We start from the raw sequence: 23203 nt of genomic DNA on the forward strand, positions 1-23203 counted from the left end.
AGCCTAAAACTCTATGCTCTAGAAATCGGCTGCAAATTATGCCGAAAGTGTCAAGTTCCGTTTCAAAATAACTTTAGCTTTACTTATTAGGGAGAAAATAAGTTTCAACTAAAGTTTAGTTTAGCGAAATGTAACTCAATTTCTGCAGAGAACTGATTCTTGCTTTACTAAAAGTTAAGCCAAGTTAATACAAAGAAATCAATTGGGAATACATATCATATCAAAAGTTATGCTTTCATTTCGACACAAGTCCCAGAATAATACAGATTGAGACTTATAATTCGAGAATTTATCATACTGGCATCACGGCTTCGCAAAACGGATATTATTATTATTATTGATCGACCGAATTAAGAAAAACCAAACTGCACCCGGTTGGCACGGCCAACCGACAGAAGCAGGTACCATTTTTGAAAAGAACTTTTCCGGAGCTTGACGATTGAGCAGGTGAACGAGAAACTTTTCAAATTTATGACATCCTCGGTGAAATCTCCTGAATGCAGCTGGTGCCAGTAGGTTTTCAAGCAAACTCCGCGAATCTCAAAAAGTTCACAAACACCGTTGGTGGACGCGAGCTAGCGAACGGCGGCGCACATTTGCATTCCAATCATTGGTATTACAATAACATCGTTGAAGTCGTAGGTTGTGTTCAAATGCTGGTTTATTGTTTTGCAATATGAAGCTTGCTGCCTGGGAACAATGTTATTCCACAAAAAGGATACATGGCAAAATAGTCTTCAAGTGCCGAGAATGTCCGGATACTGCAAAAAACTTTCATTTTGATATGGAAAAATTGCTTGAAAATAAAGTAGCGGTCCGCCGTGATTTTCCATTCCTGGGAATATATTTCTAGAAAAGTCGAAAAACGGTTTCAGACTGGTTGAGACTTCGGTTCCTTCGAGTTCGATCACGACTTCCTCTTCCTTCCAAACGAATCGCAGACAACTGCTCGAAATAACTTTCTATAGTATTTTCCCTCTGGTTCACATAATATCCGGCAAAAGAACTTCCAGTCTATAATCTCAATAGATAGTTGGGTTCTTTTCAGAGGAGGACACCGTTTATTTTAGTTGGGTCGCATCTTCGTCCTTTGATTCATCGTCACTGCGTTGGTGGTTTCAATTTTTGTTGGCTGGAATCATTGTTGTGTGATATTTGTCATATTTTGTCTCTATGATACTTTCGGTGTTTTGTGTTTGTGACATTTAGCTGCCTCGTGCTCACAGGAAAACGGAATGGATATTAAACTGTCGGTTCTGTTCAATTGAATTTCACGCACTTTCTTTATATGGAAGCGCATTTGGTTCTTAAGGGGGCCACTCTATGAAACGGTAAAAAATGTGGCCTATTTTCACTATTTTACTGTACAGGAACTGGAGAAGGAGGGAAAATTTCCATCATCTGTAAATGTACTCAATTATTGAAAATAATATTTATATGCAAGAAAAACAATAGTCGAAGAAACGTAAATGAAAATAAAAACAGGCATGTGCCCCTAATACAAACCGGTTACTCGTAAGCAAGTTCTTAGATATCTAAAACTAATAAAACTGTCGAAACGGGCCGGTTGAGAAGAGGGCAAAACTGTATACAACATGGAATGAGAAGTCCCGGGCCAAACAAAGAAAAATTCGATTTTTACCGTGAAAACTAGAGCATCTAGAGCGACACACTTGACCCATCGGTCCTTCAACATCTTGATGCCTTTTGAGAAAAAAATATTTGCCAAGGCCTTTAAAACAGGCTTCCATTTCTGCATCGACCTCAGCATTCGACGAAAATTTCTCTCTCTCTGGTGAAATCCTTTCAGGTTTGGAAAAACGTAATAGGGCCAGGTCTGGAGAATACGGAGGATGGTGCACCAATCCGTACCGTTGCTTTTATGCATGAATGTATAGTTGTTATTCAAATACTAGTGAATAGATTGTCGTGAAATGTGGTATTGAGCCATCTAGAGTCTTGTTCTCAACAAAAACATAAACGGCTTTTTTGTGAGATGCCCGGGACGCTTCATACCATGTAGTAAGAAGCCAATAAACGATGTTGATTTTCCTGAGAAAATAAAAACGACTTCCAGACAACACGACATAGTGATAGCGTAGATGTGAAAGAGTAACCCTACTCCACGCCTAGGTGAAGGATAAACATAACATAAACTAAGTTCATGTCAGCCTCAATACGATCAACACGAAGCCCAGTGGAAAAAAAACAGGAACCCCGCAAAAAAATTGAGAACCATGGAAAAAGGCAACAAACAAGAGTGTTTATTATGTAAAAAAAATCCAAGAAATTCAATGGAATGGTTTTTAATGGCTGCACGAATCGCCATCCTGCTCATTTTACCCCAAATGCCCAGAAGTTTTAGGGTTTTCTGTAGTATTTGTTCTATCACTGGAAAAGAAATCGAGTGCGGTCTACTGAAATAGCTTGATTTTATGTAAAAATGTCTGGAAAATCGAATGGAAGAGTGTACACTGGCCGCACGAAACGTTTTGATGACTATTTTACCAGATTTCCTCCATTTTATGGTATTTTATTATAAATCGGTCTTAAATCATGGTAAAACTTATTTGAAATTTGCTAAATCCAGCTTATCTTATAGAAAAAAAAGTCTGTAGAATCGAATGCCAGAACTTATACTGGCCGCACGAAACGTTCTAGTGACTATTTTATCCCATTTCTCCATTTCATGATATCGTATTGTAAATCGTCATATTTATTTATTTATTTACAATCAACAGACACAATTTGGTCCTAATGATAATTCCTAATAATATTCAGAAAATTTGTACGTATTCTGCTTCGTGACACATTAAAATCATACCCAGATGAAACGCGGTTGAACGATCTCTGTAAACCAATAATAGAACCGTTTGCGCCATAGTTGGTACGTCGTATAGGAAGTCGAAGAAAAGCACTGTTGCGGAGAGCTCTGGGTCGCACATTAATATTAATTTCGTTGAGCAAAACGGGACAGTCGATCCTACCGTTGAATATATCTGCTATTATCAAAGCGCGTGATAATTCTCGTCGCACTTGTAATGTGTCGAGACCCATTAATAACCCGCGACTCATAACTAGGAAGTTGATGAGGATCGGTCCACGGCAATCGACGAAGAGCGAAGCGAACGAATCTACGCTGTATTCCCTCAATTCTATGAGCACCGTTCAGGTAGCATAGGTTCCAAATTGCCGAGCAATATTCGAGAGTTGAACGAACAAGCGAGCAGTAAAGCGATTTTAGACAGTGTATGTCTGTGAAGTGCTTAGTTATTCTCATTAGGAATCCTAAGCTACGGGAAGCTTTAGCTACAATGTAACTGATGTGATGCTTGAATGTAAGTTGCTCATCGAGATGGACGCCAAGATCCTTAACGCCAGTAGATCTTCCAATCGAGGATCCATCCAGAAAGTATTCGACATGCAATGGCATTTTTCTCCTCGTGAACGTAATGGCCGAGCATTTATCTGGATTTACAATCATACGGTTAACTTTACACCAATCTGCGAAGATTAACAATTGCCGCTGGAGAAAGGCTACGTCTTCTAAGTTGCGGACGATGTGATAGATCTTGACATCATCAGCAAACGATAAGCGGGGACCTTCCAAGGCAAAATTGACATCGTCCTTGAATCTCGGTAAAATAGTCATCAAAACATTTCGTGGGGCCAGTGTAGGTTCTTCCATTCGATTTTTCAGACTTTTTAACATGAGATAAGCTAGATTTAGAAAACTTGCAAGAAGTTTTACCAACATTCAAGAACGATTCACAGTAAGGATCTCATGAAATGGTGGAATTGGGGTAAAATCGTCACCAAAACGTTTCGTTCGGCCAATCGATTCTCCAGACTTTTTTACATGAAAGTAGGCTTTTCCAGAATACCGCACTCGACGCACTCAAGTTACAGAGCGAATGTTATAAGAAACCCCAAAACTGCTGTACATTTGGGGTAAAACGAGCAGGATTGCGATTCGTGCGGCCATTGTAAACCATTTCATTGAATTCCTTGGACATTTTTACATAATAAACGCTTTAGTTTGTTGACCTATCTCAATTAGTTCATGAGTTACAGAATTCTTTGCGGGTTTTCATAGATTTAAGATGTGGAACACATTTTGTTTTCTATATAGGGGTGCAAATCAGAAACTCAAGAAAAAATGCAAGTAGAAATGTGGTCAGGTTTTGAACACTTACAGCTCAGTCTATTTTGTATCAATTATTAATATTATTTCATCATTTGATAGGAAATATTTCTAAGTTTCGTTTTGAATGTATCAAGCCACGTATTTTCAATTATAAATGATTAGATTTTTAGATAAATGAATGATTTTGATTAGTAGCGAGCAGGGTCCTATTTGACTGCTAAAAATTTTTGGCATACCGGATTTCCCTTCCATAGACGACGGTTTTGAAGGAGTAAGCAATGTATCAAAGGGAGAGCATCGCTCTGATTGGTCAATCGATGCAAAAGTGAAGCTGTTGGAAGAACGCGAATCTATAAATAGAAGCGAACTTTTTGATTGTAGATCATTAGAAATTTTGGTGGCCTCGTTCCACATCAATGGCTCGAACAACCCCATGGGGCTGATCATTGTAGTATATTCCCACTGTGCGACGGTTTGCATTTGTTTTTGATGTAAATACGTCTTACTTTACTATGGGGCGCCTTTCCAAAATTTACTCTGCACAAGAATGGGTAGAACTTGAACGTAAATATCTTTTGTTATACTTAACGCAGCAACGTCATTTTTTCCTCATACCATCGGAAATATGATCAGCAATTTATGATGAATTTTCCAGTAGTGTGAGATAAACACAATTAACTCAAAACTCAATTTTGCCTTTCTCATAAAGAAAGGTTATGCAATCACTTGAAAAACCGACTAGTGAAAATTGGCCCGGAGGGCCAAGTGTCATATACCATTCGACTCAGTTCATCGAGCTGAGCAATGTGTGTGTGTGTGTGTGTGTGTGTGTGTGTGTGTGTGTGTGTCAAATAATCTCACTAGATTTTCTCGGAGATGGCTGAACCGATTTTGACAAACTTAGATTCAAATAAAAGGTCTCGTGGTCCCATACGGAATTCCTAAATTTCATCCGGATCCGACTTCCGGTTCCGGAGTTATAGGGTAAAGTGTGTTCAATATTATACACCGTCACCTAAAATATTTTCGGATGCAACAAACATTTAAATCGTAATTTAGAGTGCGTAATAGTAGAGTTTGTGTGCCATGTTAATTGGTGGCCATACGAGCCGACTTTGATTATACCGGTTATCCGGTTCCAATCCGGAAGTGCATATAATAGTGAACCGTCTTCGTTTCGTTTTCTTTTTCTTAAGGATGACTTACGCAATCAGAGCACTGTTTTATTCTGTATGTTATGCTCAATCTCTTGGTTTCTTTCAAAAATCGAAGAGAAAATTTTTGAATAGAATACCACAATATTATACATGAGAAAGGCATCATTACACCACTAGGTGGATTGAAACAGGTTTTTCTAAAATGTTTTGTATAAACGAGTAAGAAAAAAAAACTCATGACGCCTGTATTTGCCGTTTTCTGTCATAATTTTGAGCGTCTATAACTCAGAAATTTGTTAATGAATTTATATAATTTAACTACCAGGGGGACGGGTATAGAGTGATGGGTAAGTCGATGCCTTTCACGCCGCCCGCCTGGGTTTGATTCCCAACCCCGCACATAGGGTCAGAAAGTTTTTCTGGCCCGAGGAGGCGAATGACATTAATGTTAAAGCCTCTATAATTGAAACAAAAAAAAATTAACTACCATTTGATTCGAAAACATTGAACAACACATATTGCAACGTTTTTACCTTTTTTTATATATATAAAAAATAGGTATAGAATTCGCTCAAACTTTCGAAAAATTTTCCGAGGCCCGGAGGGCCGAATGTCATATACCAATCGATTCAGCTCGACGAACTGAGCAAATGTCTGTGTGTGTGTGTGTGTATGTGTGTGTGTCTGTATGTGTGTTGTCAACTAAGAGGTCGAGATCTCAGAGATGGCTGGACCGATTTTGATCAAACTAGTCGCGAATGAAAGGTCTCCCCGTCACCCAAAACGCTATTGAATGGTTTTGAGATCGGATGTTTACTTTTTGAGTTATACGAAGTTTTATGTCAAAATTTTCAGTTTTTTGACAGTATCTGTCACATTTGACCTTGAAAACAGAATATGTTTCCAGACTTAGATTTCGCTCGGTAATACCTATCCAACAAGCCATAGATTGTTAAAATCCGTCCATTTTTAACGGAGATATCGATATTTTTGTGTAAGCCTTATTCCAGTAGAAGGAATTTTGAGCGCTGTATGAAAAAGCAATGCTTGGGAGCAACATGAAACACGATTTTTTATACTGTTACATATAATTGTTTCTAAGTACCAAAAAGACTGTGTACAGCATCCTTTTTTATGACAATTTGCCTCGAACCAATTTTAGCACGGTTCATTTTTGGCAACATAATCTTTCGAATATGGCATATGTTAACCAGATGATACCAACATTATCGAGTTGGAAGTAATTCCATAATTATATTGATTTAAACTATTTACAGCAATAAATGCTGGAAGAACATGACTTCCATATACCATACGACTCAGTTCGTCGAGATCAGCAAATGCGTGTGTGACAAATAATTTCACTCAATTTTCTCGGAGATGGTTAAACCGTTTTCTACAAACTCAGATTCATATGAAAAGTCGTATACTCCCAAACAAGGTTCCTGAATTACGTTTGGATCCGACTTCTGATTGCGGAACCACAGGATGATATGTGAAACGAAATTAAAACAATGCAATTAATTTTTCTCGTAGATGGCTGAACCGATCTAAGATTCAAATGAAATCTAAGAATCATGTATGATTCAAATGAGAGGTCTTAAAATCCTATAAAACCTCTTTCTTTTTAGTCAGATCCGACTTCTGGTTTAGAAAATGCAGGGTGATTAGTATAAAAATGTCCATTTCACATAAATTAATCAGATTTATCGGGTTTGCAGATTTGGATAGTCGATTACCAAATAAATTTATTTCAGTTTGAGCGGTATTCGTTTTTGGATTCGGAATGTACCTCCAAATTTTAATTCGCACTACAATTTCTCAAAGATGTCTACACACTGCTCAGGTGAATTTAACTGATTTCGGCTACACCGATTTTATAATTCCGGTTCCAGTATCGAATCGATTCTCAAAGCTCAATCATTTTCTCAAAAAAGACCAAATCGAACTTCAAAAACAAATATTACAGGACTTAAGGTCCCATACAAAATTGGTGAATTTTATCCGATTCTGGAATTACAGATGATGAGTTTATAAATTTCATGTAAATTGTTTGGCGTATTAATTTATGGTCAATCGAATCATTTTGGGTTATGCTAGTTCCTGAATACCGGCTCTGGAAGTACCATAAATAATGACGAAAAACTCTAAATTTTACTTACTTCGACATGGAATGTTCAATCGATTGTCACACGTTAGGATTGAAATTTGATACGATTTGCAGTTTCGAAATTACAGGGTAATGAGTGATTAAAATCTCAATTTGCCGTTTAAAACGACGATAATTAAAATAATGTCATGAGAACTAAAACACCTAAGAATATCCATGCAAAAACACATGCGTATTGATAAAAAAAGGTATCATCTCACTGCTAGGTGGATTAATCACGTTTTTTAGTATATTAATAGCACACCATTGAAAAATTTGTTTGGATGGACTCATATTGACTTAATCGCACTTCATATATGAACGATTTCAGACGTCGTAAATATCGAAAAATTCTCTTCCGGCTTTCATAAAAAACATGTGTATCTCGAACACTAATCATTTTATTATTACTTAAAATTTTACATGGATATCAAAAAACGGTGCTGCTAAACAAAAAAAACCTTATTATTTTTACGTTTCGTCTTTGACTCATCAGTGCAGAGCAGTTCAAATTGAACTGCTTACTGCTAAACTCGGCAGTTCAATTTGAACCGCTAAGCAGACGTAAAGTTTCTGCTACTTACAGAACACTTTCTGTTTTGCAACGTAAAAATAATAAAAACGGTTATGTGCCCTAGCACAAAATTTGGCTAACCTCTAAATGAAAAAAAAAAAACTGTTTTAATCCACCTAGTGGTGTAATGATAGCATAAATTCCCCGAAATACTACAATTTAAAAAAGTTCAGAAAATAGTTTTGAAGATTTCTGTTGCATAACATTACTACATTGATACACTACATTTGAATTTAAGTTAGTGAAATTCTATTCAATCATATGTGAGAAAGTAAAGGGAGGTACATTTTATTCCATTTGAATACTAATGTTGGTACTTCCGCAAGCAAAAGCTGGATATCGGCATAGTGACATTCGGTTCATTCAACCATGCACTAATATGACCTACACGTTTTTTTACGATTCTCTATGATGATTTGAATTTTTCACTTTTGGAAATTTTTTGGCATGGTTTGCAAACTAGAGAAAATCACTAGCCAATATAAAGAGGTAGCTTATGAACAAAGTATTCCTGAAATTGACGTTCTCATACTGAGAACCCTATCTCCGGAACCAGGGGTTTGATCCGAATGAAAATTGGGATATTCTTATGGCATCTTAAGAACTTCCATCTTCGAGAAAAGTGAGTGACATTATTTTCACATTTTTAATGCATTATTTTCACATTTTTTATGCATATCACCCTGTAATTCCAGAACCGGAAGTTGGATCCAGATGAAATTCAGAAACTTTGTATGGGAGCGTGAGACCTTTCATTTGAATCTAAGTTAGTGAAAATCGGTTAGGCCATCTCCGAAAAAAATGAGTGATAATATTTGTGACACACACACACACACACACACACACACACACACACACACACACACACACACACACACACACACACACACACACACACACACACACACACACACACACACACACACACACACACACACACACACACACACACACACAAACACACACACACACACACACACACAAACACACACACACATACATACAAACACAGTTTGTCGAGCTGAGTTGAATGGTATATGACATTCGGCCCTCCGGGCCTTGGTTCAAAAGTCGGTTTTTGCAGTGATGCAAACTAAAGAAATGTTCATAAGAAGAGTGCGAGTTTGGAGTCTTGGTAGGGTACATACCATAAAGGCACCACCAGGATGCTGTTCACAGCTGACCATTTCACAGCCCTTTTCCGTAATGGTAATATACCAAATCTTGCCAAATTAGAACGGAACAATTATGATGCTTGTGTAGAAGAAACAGACGTTTTCCCAGGCACGCCTGTAAATAAAACTGCTCGTCGATGATCGCCGATAACAAGTACGGGTGGGTAATGTCAGAGATATAACTAGATGACGTGAATACGAATAAAACTGACGTCTTTATACTTCCGAATATCAAATAGTTGATCGATTGTGTGAGATGTGCAAGCTTTCCCCTTTTCACTTCTAGAATTTGAAACGATACACCTAAACTAAAGTACTGATTAGTTACATTAAACATTCCGACATACAATTATATATTATAAAATAACCAGTATAGTTCTTTATGATAAAATAATAGTGGTTCTAAAAAAACCGTTTTTGGAAGGCGTTCGTGATGGAGAGTGACGAGTTGAGTTCGAATCTATTTTAAGTCGGTGCTATGCAATTGATATAGCAAATCAGCAATAAATTCTACTACAAACTACAACTGGTTAAAAAAAGGTTCAATTTTGATGTCGAATATTTCATTTTGGATTTGAATATTACAGTGGAAGAAACTTTCAAAGGCCAGAACGGGATTAATTTCTGGCATTCAGAAGGACCGACTTGTGTAACTCTCTAAGATATCAAACACTGTTGCGAATTTTGCACTGCAAAAATTGCACAAAGAAAATCAAATTATTTCTGATTTGCACTACACTGATGGCTTTAATAACCGATTTGCAAAGAAGCAATCTTTATAGTTCTTTAGATAAAACCTGGAGCCATTAGAAGGACTGATTTTGCATAATGTTCCCCATTGTTATCCATCGACCAGCAGCAGGATAAAGCAATCGAGCTTCTTTGAAGGGAAAATGGCTCTGCGACCTGAGCGTTTGAGGTTTTGTACCCCGCAAAGGTCTGCGCTCATTACTGACGATCGAAGTCCAAATGAAAGCGTTTCACTGGTGGGAGAACTTTACCTCGCCATCCAATTCCGTCTGAAGCACTAGAAGAAATGAACGATTTTCAATCAGAGTTTACCTTTTGTACTCGTCCAGTAGATAATCGGAACTGATAAAAAAGGCAAGCAAGCGTGATGAATTTTCCTCATTTTTTCCAAAAGTTTCAGAAAACGTTGTTTTTCAATTATTTATGGTTATCTAACACTGTTGAAAATTTAATCACGAATTCCTAAGCTCCGCTTGAAACACCATTTCGATATTATTGCGTTCTCCGGCTTCCGGTTCCAATCTCGCTCGTAATCGACAAACGTTATCGGAATTCGCTTACTCTATTGTCCTGACCACATAGACAATTTCATTAACTTGACGTGCAAGCAGTTCGGTTTTTCACGATGCATGAGCAAAATTGTTACGCGTTGTTCCTATGACTTCGATGCTATTTTTACCACTGAAAAGTAAATACCAAAATCAAACAGTAGTCATCCCGATCAGATGGTCGAAACAAGTTTATAACAAATTGGGATATTTATTTCACATAACAAAATTGGTTTTATATTTGGCTGGTTAGCTGTTAAAATAACAAAAATTATATCTAAAATTGGCTTAGATGACAATTAAATTGTAGCAAAACTTAATATGATAATATCAATATTATATCCAAATTTGTTATGAATCCTGAAGTTTTTCAATTATTATTACCAATTTTATGGTGCGTAAGATTTCACCGTGCAATTCTAAAAATAGATTTTTATGTGCCATACAATTGCATACCTTTAGGCGATTTTGCTTGAAATAAAAAAAAAACATCCGGCAATCGGAACCAAATTTCAACCGCGAAGATTGGCGAAGACACACACTTCGAATACACGAGACTGTGAAGGTTACTTATGAGTGGATGGAAAACTCACCAATACATGATAAGCGGTGTTTAATAATAAAGCTGAATGTTTTCCATCGACGCACACTTCTTGCGTCGCTTCTTTTTAATCAGTGAGTGATCATGTAAGCCAGTTTTTGCATGGGGTATGTAAACCTGAAATGTTTAAATGGATATACGCTACAGATTGAAAGTTGGTTTGTCTTTTTTAAACTGTGTATTCCTGTAAATAATGGCATACGTGATAAAGCATGATCGCAGATTGCCTAAAATAGCTACTTTGTCTAAATTGAGTGCTGAATATTTCTTACAAGCTATTCCTGGAACTTAGAATTCATTCTAATTTTTGTTCTTCTTTGTACTCGTAGCAGTGAAAGTAATTATACAGACCTTTACGATAATGATGACATTCACTCTACTAAATATAAAAGTGGCAGTTCAAAACTGGGGAAGGATCTTTTAGCGACGGAAGAGATTAAATGAAATGTAATTGCCATTGTTTCTTACAGGGTAGATTACATGCCACTGATACCACTAGTCAAATATGTTCGTGGAAATTTTATCAATTCGCTAAATTTTCTAAATACAATTGTTGTGCGTGTTATATAGATGTGAAACGGGATGTACATAGGTTTGATGTTTGCCTATGTATAAAAATATATTTTATATGGTTTAGTGAAAATTTTATATGGCTTTAAATCAGTTGAAACAAACGGAAATTATTTTGAATACAATACACACTAGATTCATATGGGATTAGTTTGATTATTTTGTTTTAGATTAGCACTACATTTTTTATACAAAAAAGCACGAAAACCAACAATATTCGATACATAAATCGAGTGAACGAGACAAGAATGTGCACATAGCTTTTACGTAGTTAACTAAATCGACATATACGAAATATGAACTGTTTCATAGACCATGATTAGCAGCTACTGGATGTTATACAGTTTCGATTTCCGGTTACGGAATAACGGATTTGTGAAATCTGTAAAAATAGCCACCAACCAAAAGTTCGCAAGTTTCCAGGTTATTTTCAAATTCGAGGCTTGTGATGAGTGATGACTACAAAATTGGCCTACAGTGACGAACGTGAAATTTGCAATATTGGTCTTATTGTTTTCGATTACACCCAAACCTCCGTTTACGTAAACTTCATTTACATCACCTCTTTTTACGTAACTCTTTTTACGTAGTAAATCCCAAATAACGTTAACTTTTTTTACGAAGCATATTCCGAATAACGTATACTTTTTTTACGAACCTACTTCGTAAAAAGAGGTTTTTGCATACAAGGAAAAGGATTTCCTGCTCATTTATATTCCACGGAAACTACTACAATATAAGTATTTTTGGAAAGGGTTTGACGAGTAGATGTCTGAAAACGATGTAAGAACTGGTTCTGAAATCCTAGATGACGACTTCCGGTTCACTGATATTTCATGAAACCCCTTACAATATGGCTGTTTTTGGAACAGATTTGATGAGAAGATGTCCTCAAATGAGGTTTAAAAAGGTTCTGAAATCTACGATGGCCTCTTTGATATTCATTGAAAACCCTTACAGTATGGGTAATATCGGAACGCATTGGATATGTACATGTCGAGAAAGGATGTTTAAAATGGTTCTAAATTCCAAGATGGTGACTTCCGGTTTATTGATATCTTTTAAAAACCGTAACAATTTTGATATTTTCATATCGGATGTTATGATTAGATGTAGGAAAATTTCGATGAAGTGGTAAGAGTTAGTTAAACAACCTGACATAGGCAAAAAGTTGACATCTTCTCATAAATTCTGTTCCAAAAACACCCATATTGTAAGGGTTTTCTATGACATTTCAATGAATCGGAAGTCGCCATCTTGAATTTTGAAACTATTTAGAACATCCTTTTCCTGCAAATACTGATGATTTTCGTTCCAAAATTATTCATTATATTATACATACCCAATAATACATTTCCAAAAGAAAAACTTTTTTTTTTTCGTTGAAAATTCCAAGTAACGTAAATTTTTTATACGTCATTATTCGATTTACTAACCCCCGATTATAACGTAAATGGAGGTTTGGGTGTCAATGTATGTTGATGACCAAATAAATTTGCTTCGTTCTATCCGATCCCGGGTTCCGAAAATTGTAGAAAGACTACTAATTGCACTATAATAATGCAATAAAATGACAAAACGAACGACACATATAAACTCATTACTAAAATATGTTGCTTTTATATTAAAGATAGATGAACATTTTTTAAGTGAGTGCGCTTGTTAAATGTAAGAATTATTCACGATTATTCTTTAATTCGATAATTCATACGAGGTCTATTCAAAAAGTTCCCGGAATTTTTTAATTGCGCGCGTCTGGAGAGTCCAGTGGTCAAAATTTTTTTTTATTGTGTTGGTACATATGTCCCTAATGTATGGTGAAATTTTCAGCTGTATTCATTGTTTACATACTGTCTTGTAGCGGCTGGTGTAGACGTGTTTTTTTGAGCTCGGCGATTATTGTTAGTTTAAACAATGGAAGAATTGAAGAGTCAAAGAATTTGTATTAAATTTTGCGTGAAAAATGAAATAAAGTGTAACCAAGTGTGCGAAATGTTCCAGAGAGCCTACGGTGAGTCTGCTATGAAAAAAACAAGTGTTTACGAGTGGTATAAGCGTTTCCAAGATGGCCACGAAGACGTTGAAGACGACGAACGCTCCGGTCGACCCAGCACGTCAATAATCGATGAAAATGTGGGAAAAGTGGAAAAAATGATTATGGATGATGGCCGAATCACTATTAGAGAAGTTGCTGATGAAGTTGGCATATCAGTTGGCTCATGCCATCATATTTTTTCAAATGTTTTGGGCATGAAACGAGTGCCAGCAAAATTCGTTCCAAAACTGCTGAATTTTGATCAAAAAAACAAACGCTTTTTTGGCTAAAAACAAGACTTTAATCATGCCCCAACCTCCTTATTCACCAGATATCGCTCCGTGTGATTTTTTCCTGTTCCCAAAGTTGAAGAGACCCATGAAAGGACAGCGTTTTTCATCGATTGAAGAGATAAAGGCAGAATCGCTGAGAGTGCTACAGAGCATTACAAAAAGTGACTATCAGGGGTGTTTCGAAGACTGGAAAAAACGCTGGCAAAAGTGTATTATATCTAGGGGGGATTACTTTGAAGGGGACCATATAGATGTAGACGAATAAATAAATATTTTTTTAGAAAAATGAGCATTCCGGGTACTTTTTGAACAGACCTCGTACTTAAATCCTAGGAACCAATGGCGGAGTGTTGTTCTTCTCGAAATTTATGTAATGTTGCTCAGTTGGCATAAGTGTAGAGTAACTAATTGTATTCCAAATATCTGACCTATATTGGAACAAATGTAATTTCAAGAAAATTTTTGTGGAATCAGCTGTTTCCTAGCATAACTTCAGTATTCAGCAATAAGTGTCAATATTTTGAATAATTTTGTCGTATTTTTTGAAAAAATACGATATGTTTGTTTGCCTCAAGGTGCGTTTTATCCCATCTTTCCATGTTAGATGTCAAGACGATAAACAATAATAAATATTTGACTTTAATACGTATACGTTGAAAGTAATTGTAACAGACTGTGTTATAATATTGATATTGTGCGTTATTATAAACCGACAAATATACTGTCTAGATAACTGAACATATCACATTTTGATAAAAATAACAACTGTTAAAATAATTTGGTTATAATTTTGTTATGTGCATTTGATCGGGATGATACTACATAACTGAAGCCAAGGTACAAATTCTCCGAGGCGACGATTGCTGAGTTAACCGATGGCCTCTTATATGCAAACCTATGCGAAATAACATTGGGATAAATGGCGTTCGGCGTAACAACAAAGCGCTTTGCCAGTTGTTGGTAATGGAAAATGATATGTAGGTCAGCAACATTGGTTGCTTCAGTTGTTACTTAGTTTGAGTTGGTCGGACAGCACAGTGCTTGAGTTCAATAGTTAAAATCTTGACAATAACAGTATATTTGGAACACTCAGAGACAATATCTTGCATAGCTCGAACATGAGTAGATGCGCTTCAATCATTACTGATTTCAAACTATTTGAGTATATTAAAGCTCCTCAATGTCATATGTCTGCTGAACGTTAATATTTCCCCTAAGCTGTGCGATAAATTCAATAAAGCACTTTTGAGCCGAGTTTTCACTTTTAATAAAGCGACCTGAGTGACCTTAGTAATACGACCAAAACAATCAAATATACGTTAAACGAGCCATTTTTCAATTTCATTCGGAAGATATATTGCATCAGTAAAGTTATAATGCTCTTTATAGCTCGTAAAACAAATATTGTCTTCTTTACATAGCGTCGGGTGAAATTTGCTAATTGAAACTGAGCGGAGATAAATTTGCAACTGCGCCATTATTCAACGGTTCAATAAAATAATAACACTTGGTCCCAACTGGCACCAAGCGCTCCGGAAGCCATAAATTATTAACAGCTCATTAACCATCAAATTCTGCCCGGTAACCACTGCAATGGAAAGCTCGCCTCCCACCCCGCCCCGTGTCTGAATAGTATAACATAAGCTTTAGGTTCTTCCCAGCTGACATTCCGTGGCAGCTCGGATCCTAGCTTCTGTTCCTTATATAGCCCGCGCGCGTCTGCGGTGAAAGCTATCATGAAGGGATTTTAATTAGGACAAGTGTTCGTCTCTTTATGGAGCCCGAAAATGTAGTAAAAAAAAACAATTCCCCACGCCCACACACTACGCAACGCTCATAGGGGAGAGCTGACATAATGAGTAAACAGGGGAGAACAACTTTTTTTTTTGCTGTTGTCGTTGTTGTTGTTTTTTTATACTAAATATTTTATGGCAGTTTCGTTCCCCTCCCCGCCATGGCGATGGCCAAAACCGGAACTGCTCTGCGGGCTGGGTGAACTGGAACTGGATCGGGAACTCGAGGGGTTATTATGCGAGGTCGTTGTTATTGTTAGGGCAGAGGAAGCCACTGTGCGCGACGGTTTCTATCGGCTGCCTGCGAGTGTGTGGTTGTGGTGTTTTCACATGTGTTCCACTTGTTATTGGCTGTCTAGTGATATTTTTACCGAGCGATGTGATAATCATAAAAATAAGAAAGGCCTGTAGTGGCTTGAACGGGAACAAGTAAAATCAATTTGTCGGTCAAGTTGGGTTATAAGGATAGAAATATACGACTGACAGCTTTTTTATGTCTTCGATTGGAATCGGAAACATTCGCTGTTGAGTGATCGTTTTCAATTTCTACAGCTCAGCGGATGCCGTCAGGCTACGCGAGAAAAAAGTTTGTTTCAACCAGTTTCGCGAGTTTGAAGATTAACTCGATCATAACGGTTATTCAATTGAAAAATTTAGTCATCGCTGTGCTTTATGGCAGTTCAATGTGTTTTATATTCCGATACTTTTTTAGTCACCGAAAGTTTCAAACATTTTTCAGCGAGGCGGAAAACATTTATTGTGCAACCACGAGCACTTGAACAAACGTTCCTTTTTTTCGGTACTGCCACCAATGCCGTCGGGTAAAATTCGAAAACTTTTCACCGCTACAGAAGAAATAATTCATAGAGTAGTTTTCATCGCTGCGGGAGGATTTTTTTCTCTTCCTTTTCTCATCTACTCGTTTTAAATTTTACTATCCGTGCGAAGCCCGTTGAAAACTAGTTTCAGAACTGATTCAAATCTAGATGCAAACAAAAAACCGCGCGCCTCCATTGGAGTGCCACGGCAAAGAAGGGTTTAGGATGTTCAAGCAAACACGAGAATATGAATGAACAATTAAAACTTATAGTTTATTGCGTTCCTTTCATTCCAACGTAAATTTCATATTTAAGGTACGAACACACCTGAGCATCGAAAGTTGTATTGTTCAAACACCCAAAACTCCGTTTATGTACATTTTTTTCGTAACTCTTTTTACGAACCAAATCCCAAATATCGTAAACTTTTTTTGCTTCTTTTTTATTTTTTACGATTATTAATGGAACGGGTTTGAAGAGTCAGTTTCGAAAAACGATGTTTGAGGTCGGTTCGAAATCTAAAATGGCAACTTCCGGTTTATCGGTATTTATTGAAAACCTTCACAAAATGGATATTTTTGGAATAATATTAAAGAGCAGAAGCCAGAAAACGATGTTTGAGCTAATTCCAGAATTCAATATTGCGACTTCCGAATTATCGATACTCCTTGAAAATGCTTACAATATGGGTGAATTTCGTTTCGGGAAGGGACCATCTAATTATATAATATAATATAATATAATATAATTCTTGGTGGGCCTTCAGTACCTCTTGGAAGCGGGAGTGAATACTAAGAAGTAATCAATCAACTGTAAACAATTTCCGAATACGCGTAGAAAATAATTAGCTATAAATATTCATATGTTCTATGTGTTAAATTGGAAAAATGTGTTAAATAATTGGAAAGAACGCACAGTGGTTCGAATCAATAAAAACGTGAACATAAATCAGTAGCTGCCAAACCGTTCGTTTAATGCATATAGTTGCTTTGAAGAAATTATTTACAAATATATACCGCGTAATTTGATCCTATAATTAATTGTTCATGGCCTACTTTGAGAAAAAATCTAACCATAACTTTTTTTTCTGAAGAGATAGAAATTTTTTTTCTTCTACAAAGTTTTAGAACTATTAAAAATAATTTACTTTGTCAAATATACCAAAAGTCTAGGTCGCACCGTTTCGGATATACAAAGCGTTTTTATGGCAACCCCCTTTAAATCAGTATTTTATTTATAACTTGTTTCGAGTTATTTTTTTATGCATACTTTCTTTGGAATAATTGAAGAAAATAAAGAATCCCATATTTTTGTTGAAGGTAGTGCATAGGTTCCTTGTTTCCTGGCAAAGTTATGCAACATTCTACCTTTTTTTTACCTAGGATAAAACCTTGCACCGAAGCGAAATATGCAACTTTATGCAGCTGATTTTTACAAAATTTGTAGGAAAAGATGTGCCCAATATCATAAAAAAAAATTTAAGTGGAACTCGGTGGAACTTTTTTTTAGGTCTTTTCAAAGTTAGTTTTCATTACTGAATTATGGCAACCCCCTTAAAACTAGTTTTCTAGTCAAAACTTGTTTCGAGTTATTTTTTTATGCGTACTTCGTTTGGAATAATTGTAGAAAATATAAAATTTCATAATTTTGTAGAAGCTAAAGTTTATTCTTTTCTGGAAAATTTATGCATAATTTTACTTCTTACCTAGAAAACCTTGTGCGAAGCGAAATATGCAACTTAATGCAGCAAACTTTTATAATACTTATAGGAGAACATGTACCTTATCAAATTTATTTTCCAATGAGAATATCTTGAGTAATATTCGTGTGACTCATTTTCACTATGGCCATGCTGAAACAATGAATGGTTAAGAAACGGAGGGCGCACAGTGGTCCATAACTGAAACAAGACGGTCACAAGTCTGTACAGACTTTCACTGATTTTAAAGAGCTAACGTGTCTTCGAAGAAGTTTTACAAAAATATATAACGCTTCTTTTGAAAGTAGCACCTTAATTTTTGTTAAGGGGGTAGTACCGATTTCGAAAAAAAATAATTTTGTTTTTGACGAAAAAATGTTTTCTTTCTATCTTATTTCAAAGAAAAAAATATTTCAAGTATTTTTGCTGAAGATATGAATAATGTAAAAAAAATATTTTTTGAGATATTCGCTTTATTTTAAAAACAGTTTTTTTGGAATTACCTACGTAGAATTTATCTCTATTACCTAAGTATCTACTACAAAGTTAGTATTTAAATGAGTAACTTTTCCCAATACTTCTCACAACCTAATCAATTAACTAGGTAGTTAATGTTACCTAATAAATCATTACAATATGTCACTTAGTCGCATTGCATTCGATCAATCAGTATCAGTCACGCTATCGTCCGAGTTTTCCGTATCGCTAATTTCTTGTTCTGTTGTAAGTTCTAGCATATCAATTGCTTCCAGTGACAATTTCTTTCCAGTTTTGATAGGTTTGTAATAAATATTCGAAATCAGTGGGTCAGAAGCTACTAGGAGTCTACAAAAAACATTTGTCATCGTTTTTTCACGGCTGTTTTTCCTCGTGCCCAAGTTTGGATTTTTTTTATTTGTTTATTAATTTTTAACTTTTTTCATTCAATAAACTATAAAGGTTGTTTTATGGAATCGCTTATTTGAAACCTAAAAAAACCGTACATTCATGCCTTGGACGAATTTTTGTATCTTTGTTATATTTTACAGGCTGTTGAAAAAAGGCTTTGTGAGAAATACCCCATGGATTATTACTATACATGCTATGCACGTATGTAAATATATGAAAGATATTTCTATCCTATTTCCGACTACCAGTCTGGACGCGCGTAAACACGCATAAACAAGTTCATGCTTGCACGCGCAACTTAAGCAAATTGTTGCGATTTTTATTTTGTTACTTTTTACAAATGACAATATTAGAATAAATCTAAGTGGAACAAGATGCAATTTTAGGCCTTTTCAAATTTAGTTTTAATTATTGAAAATCCGAAAAATTATCAAAACTTCAACACATATTTAAAAAATGGAAAAATGTTTTCTAGACAAAATATGATAAAGTATTGTTAAAGTACAAACCTTTACGAAGAGATTTCATGTTTAAACGTGTAAATAAATTGAGTTATCGCGAAGCAACACGATTTTTAGGACGAGATGTGGATCGGGCGACGCTCACTGCAAAAGTGAGTTACAGAAATAGCAGACGCGTGACGCCCTCTGTTTCTTAACCATTCATGGTTTCAGCATGGCCATAGTGAAAACGAGTCACACGAATATTACTCAAGATATTCTCATTGGAAAATAAATTGGATAAGGCACATGTTCTCCTATAAGTATTATTAAAGTTTGCTGCATTAAGTTGCATATTTCGCTTCGGCACAAGGTTTCCTGGGTATAAAAAGGTAAAATTATGCATAAATTTTCCAGAAAAGAATAAACTTATGCATTAGCTACTACAAAATTATGAAATTCTATATTTTCTACAATTATTCCAAACGAAGTATGCATAAAAAATAACGCGAAACAAGTTATGACTAGAAAACTAGTTTTAAGGGGGTTGCCATAATTCAGTAATGAAAACTAACTTTGAAAAGACCTAAAAAAAAGTTCCACGGAGTTCCACTAAGATTTTTTTTATGATATTGGGCACATCTTTTCCTACAAATTTTGTAAAAATCAGCTGCATAAAGTTGCATATTTCGCTTCGGTGCGAGGTTTTATCCTAGGTAAAAAAAAGGTAAAATGTTGCATAACTTTGCCAGGAAACAAGAAACCTATGCACTATCTTCAACAAAAATATGCGATTTTATAAATTCTACAATTATTCCAAACAAAGTATGCATAACAAAATAATTCGAAACAATTTATGAATAAAAAACTGATTTTAAGGGGGTTGCCATAAAAACGCTTTGTATATCCGAAACGGTGCGACCTAGACTTTTGGTATATTTGACAAAGTAAACTATTTTTAATAGTTCTAAAATTTTGTAGAAGAAAAAAAATGTCGATCTCTTCAGAAAAAAAAGTTATGGTTACATTTTTTCTCAAAGTTGGCCATGAACAATTAATGATAGGATCAAATTACGCGGTATATATTTGTAAATAATTTCTTCAAAGCAACTATATGCATTAAAAGAACGGTTTGGCAGCTACTGATTTATGTCCACGTTTTTATTGATTCGAACCACTGTGGAACGTTCAAAATTTTGGATATATAACTCTCATCGATTTCTCAAACAATCTTAGTAACGACCAAAAGAGCTCACGAAACTTGCTCAGAGAGAACTAAGTCGATTTTCGCAAGAATCGTTTCATAGATTTGATTTGATTTCAGCCAAAGCCGACTTCTGATTTCGGAAAAACTGGATCATGAATAGTTATTTAGGGGTTAACAAATTTTTGTGCATAGAGGACAGACCCGTTTCTATGTACCCTGTGCTAACCGATTTTATCAAGCAGTCAATTGAAAACGGAAAGCCGCTGAAGAAATATTCACTTTGGACTTTCGTACCCCTTCGATCCAGTTGATGTAAACAGCAAAAACAGCAGTACCAAAACTGCTTAAGCTTTCGCAGCAACAGAAACAATCTGGAATCTGTTTCGGTTACAGATGTATAATGTTACACATGTCCATTTGTAGACCACCTCAATCCTACTGGGGAGGGTGCTGTGAGCACCAATAGCCTTCCACCCCGAAGTAATACCTAGCGGTGGTGCCGGAGAGGTAGGGTTGGAGATCCAAGGTATTTTAGTGGGTAGTTCCAATCAACAGTTGGGTAGTCCTGTGGAGAGTCCCACACTCCATGCGTAAATGCATTTCACCTTGTAAAAAAAAGACCACCTCAATCCAAATGGCTTGCGATGATGCGATATATTCTTAGGATTTACTGCAAACATCATTCATGAATAGCATGAAAATGAGTTGTCCAAGGTGGCTCCCTTGTTTCGACTCGTGAGGAACAGAAAAAGCCTTCTTCACGATTCTCAGAACTGCTACAATATGTGAGTCATATTAGTTCGAGGAAACCAAATTAGGAGAATAATGTGGATGGGGAAGCAATTGGAGCCCTAAATCGTTGATGGTAGCGCTGCTCTTATGTACAGGCACACTGTCAATTTTTTTTTCGGTATTAAATAGCTCCAATAATGCACACCAATACCAATACTCACTGTCGATGGTTTAATATTCTTTTTTCAAGGTAGCTCATGAAAAAAATACCATGACAATACCAGATAACCGATGTCATGACCTGTCCGCCCCATGGAGCCTCCATAGGTTGCATCGGAATACAGTACATAGTCAGATAATCAATCTGTTCCCTGGCTTGTTATAATGGATTCAGGTTTCGTCAATCCAAAAAGTCCAACCAAATCTGCATTAGCATAGTCACATATGTTCCCAAAGTCCTGCGTATGCATCCACGGCATCCAGCGGATATCTTTTTCATCTGCAGAATCTAACTTAAACTATGCTAAGTGCGCTTAGTACTAATTCTTGTGGCATCTGTTAGCTCGCGCACCATTTATTTCCAGTTCGACCATTTCCTTTGTAACGCATCGAAGGACCTATCGCTGCGGGCTTCACCGGTAGTGAATTCTCGATCACCAAAAAACTCTCGAAACAACAATTTCACGGTACAATCCAAAGGAGCACTAGACTCATAATATCATATCGTAACATTTTTTTGGTTTCCTTCATATTTTTGGTTTCCTTGAAAACTCGAGCTCGAAAATTGTACCAGCAGGTTTTGACGATGTAGCAAGGATGCCTGCTCATCCACGGTTTCAAAATGGAATTCGGACTGCCTTCTGGCCAAAAATTCTAAGGAGTGTATCGAAAATAAGCTATCTACAATTTTTTCTTTCAAATTATGATAAAAAACGATATTTTATTCAAACTAAAAGTTGATCCTTTATTGTACGAAGTTAAACTTGAGCATAATGAAAACCGGATAAAATTTAAGTTATTCTCTTTCGAATTCTCGAACTTTTGATCGAACGCTCTTCATCAAGTTCCGGACAAGTGTTGCATCGCATTTTTTGGACGCTTGAGCCCAATTTTTTTAAACTCCTGCATGTTCCAAGCTGCCTTACCAGTCTTCTTTAAGACCCTCTTCACGATTGCCCAGTAACGTTCGATGGGTCGAAGCTGAGGGCAATTTGGTGGATTGATATTTTTCTCAACGAAATTCATACCCTTTTTCGCAAGCCAATTGAGAGTGGTTTTGGCATAGTGAGCCGACGCTAAATCCGCCCAAAACAGTGAAGGAGTACTATAAAGGCAGCAATCTTTTCTGGGGACACTCAGATCGATAGATTGCAGCATTCATAGTTCCGGTAGTGTACAAAATGGTTGACTTCAAACCACAGGCACATATTGCTTACCATACCAGTATCTTTCGACCGAATTTCTTCACTTGAATCGACCAGTCCGCATCGCTCACATCCTCCACAACGACGACAGTAAAGTATTGTGGACCTGGAAGGGTTTTTGAGTCCTCTTTTACATAAGTCTCATCGTCCATCAAAACGCATGAATCCAGACACTGCAAAAGACGCGAATACAATTTCCGGGC

Source organism: Malaya genurostris, chromosome 3, assembly GCF_030247185.1.
Source record: "Malaya genurostris strain Urasoe2022 chromosome 3, Malgen_1.1, whole genome shotgun sequence".
In the NCBI taxonomy this organism is placed as follows: domain Eukaryota; kingdom Metazoa; phylum Arthropoda; class Insecta; order Diptera; family Culicidae; genus Malaya; species Malaya genurostris.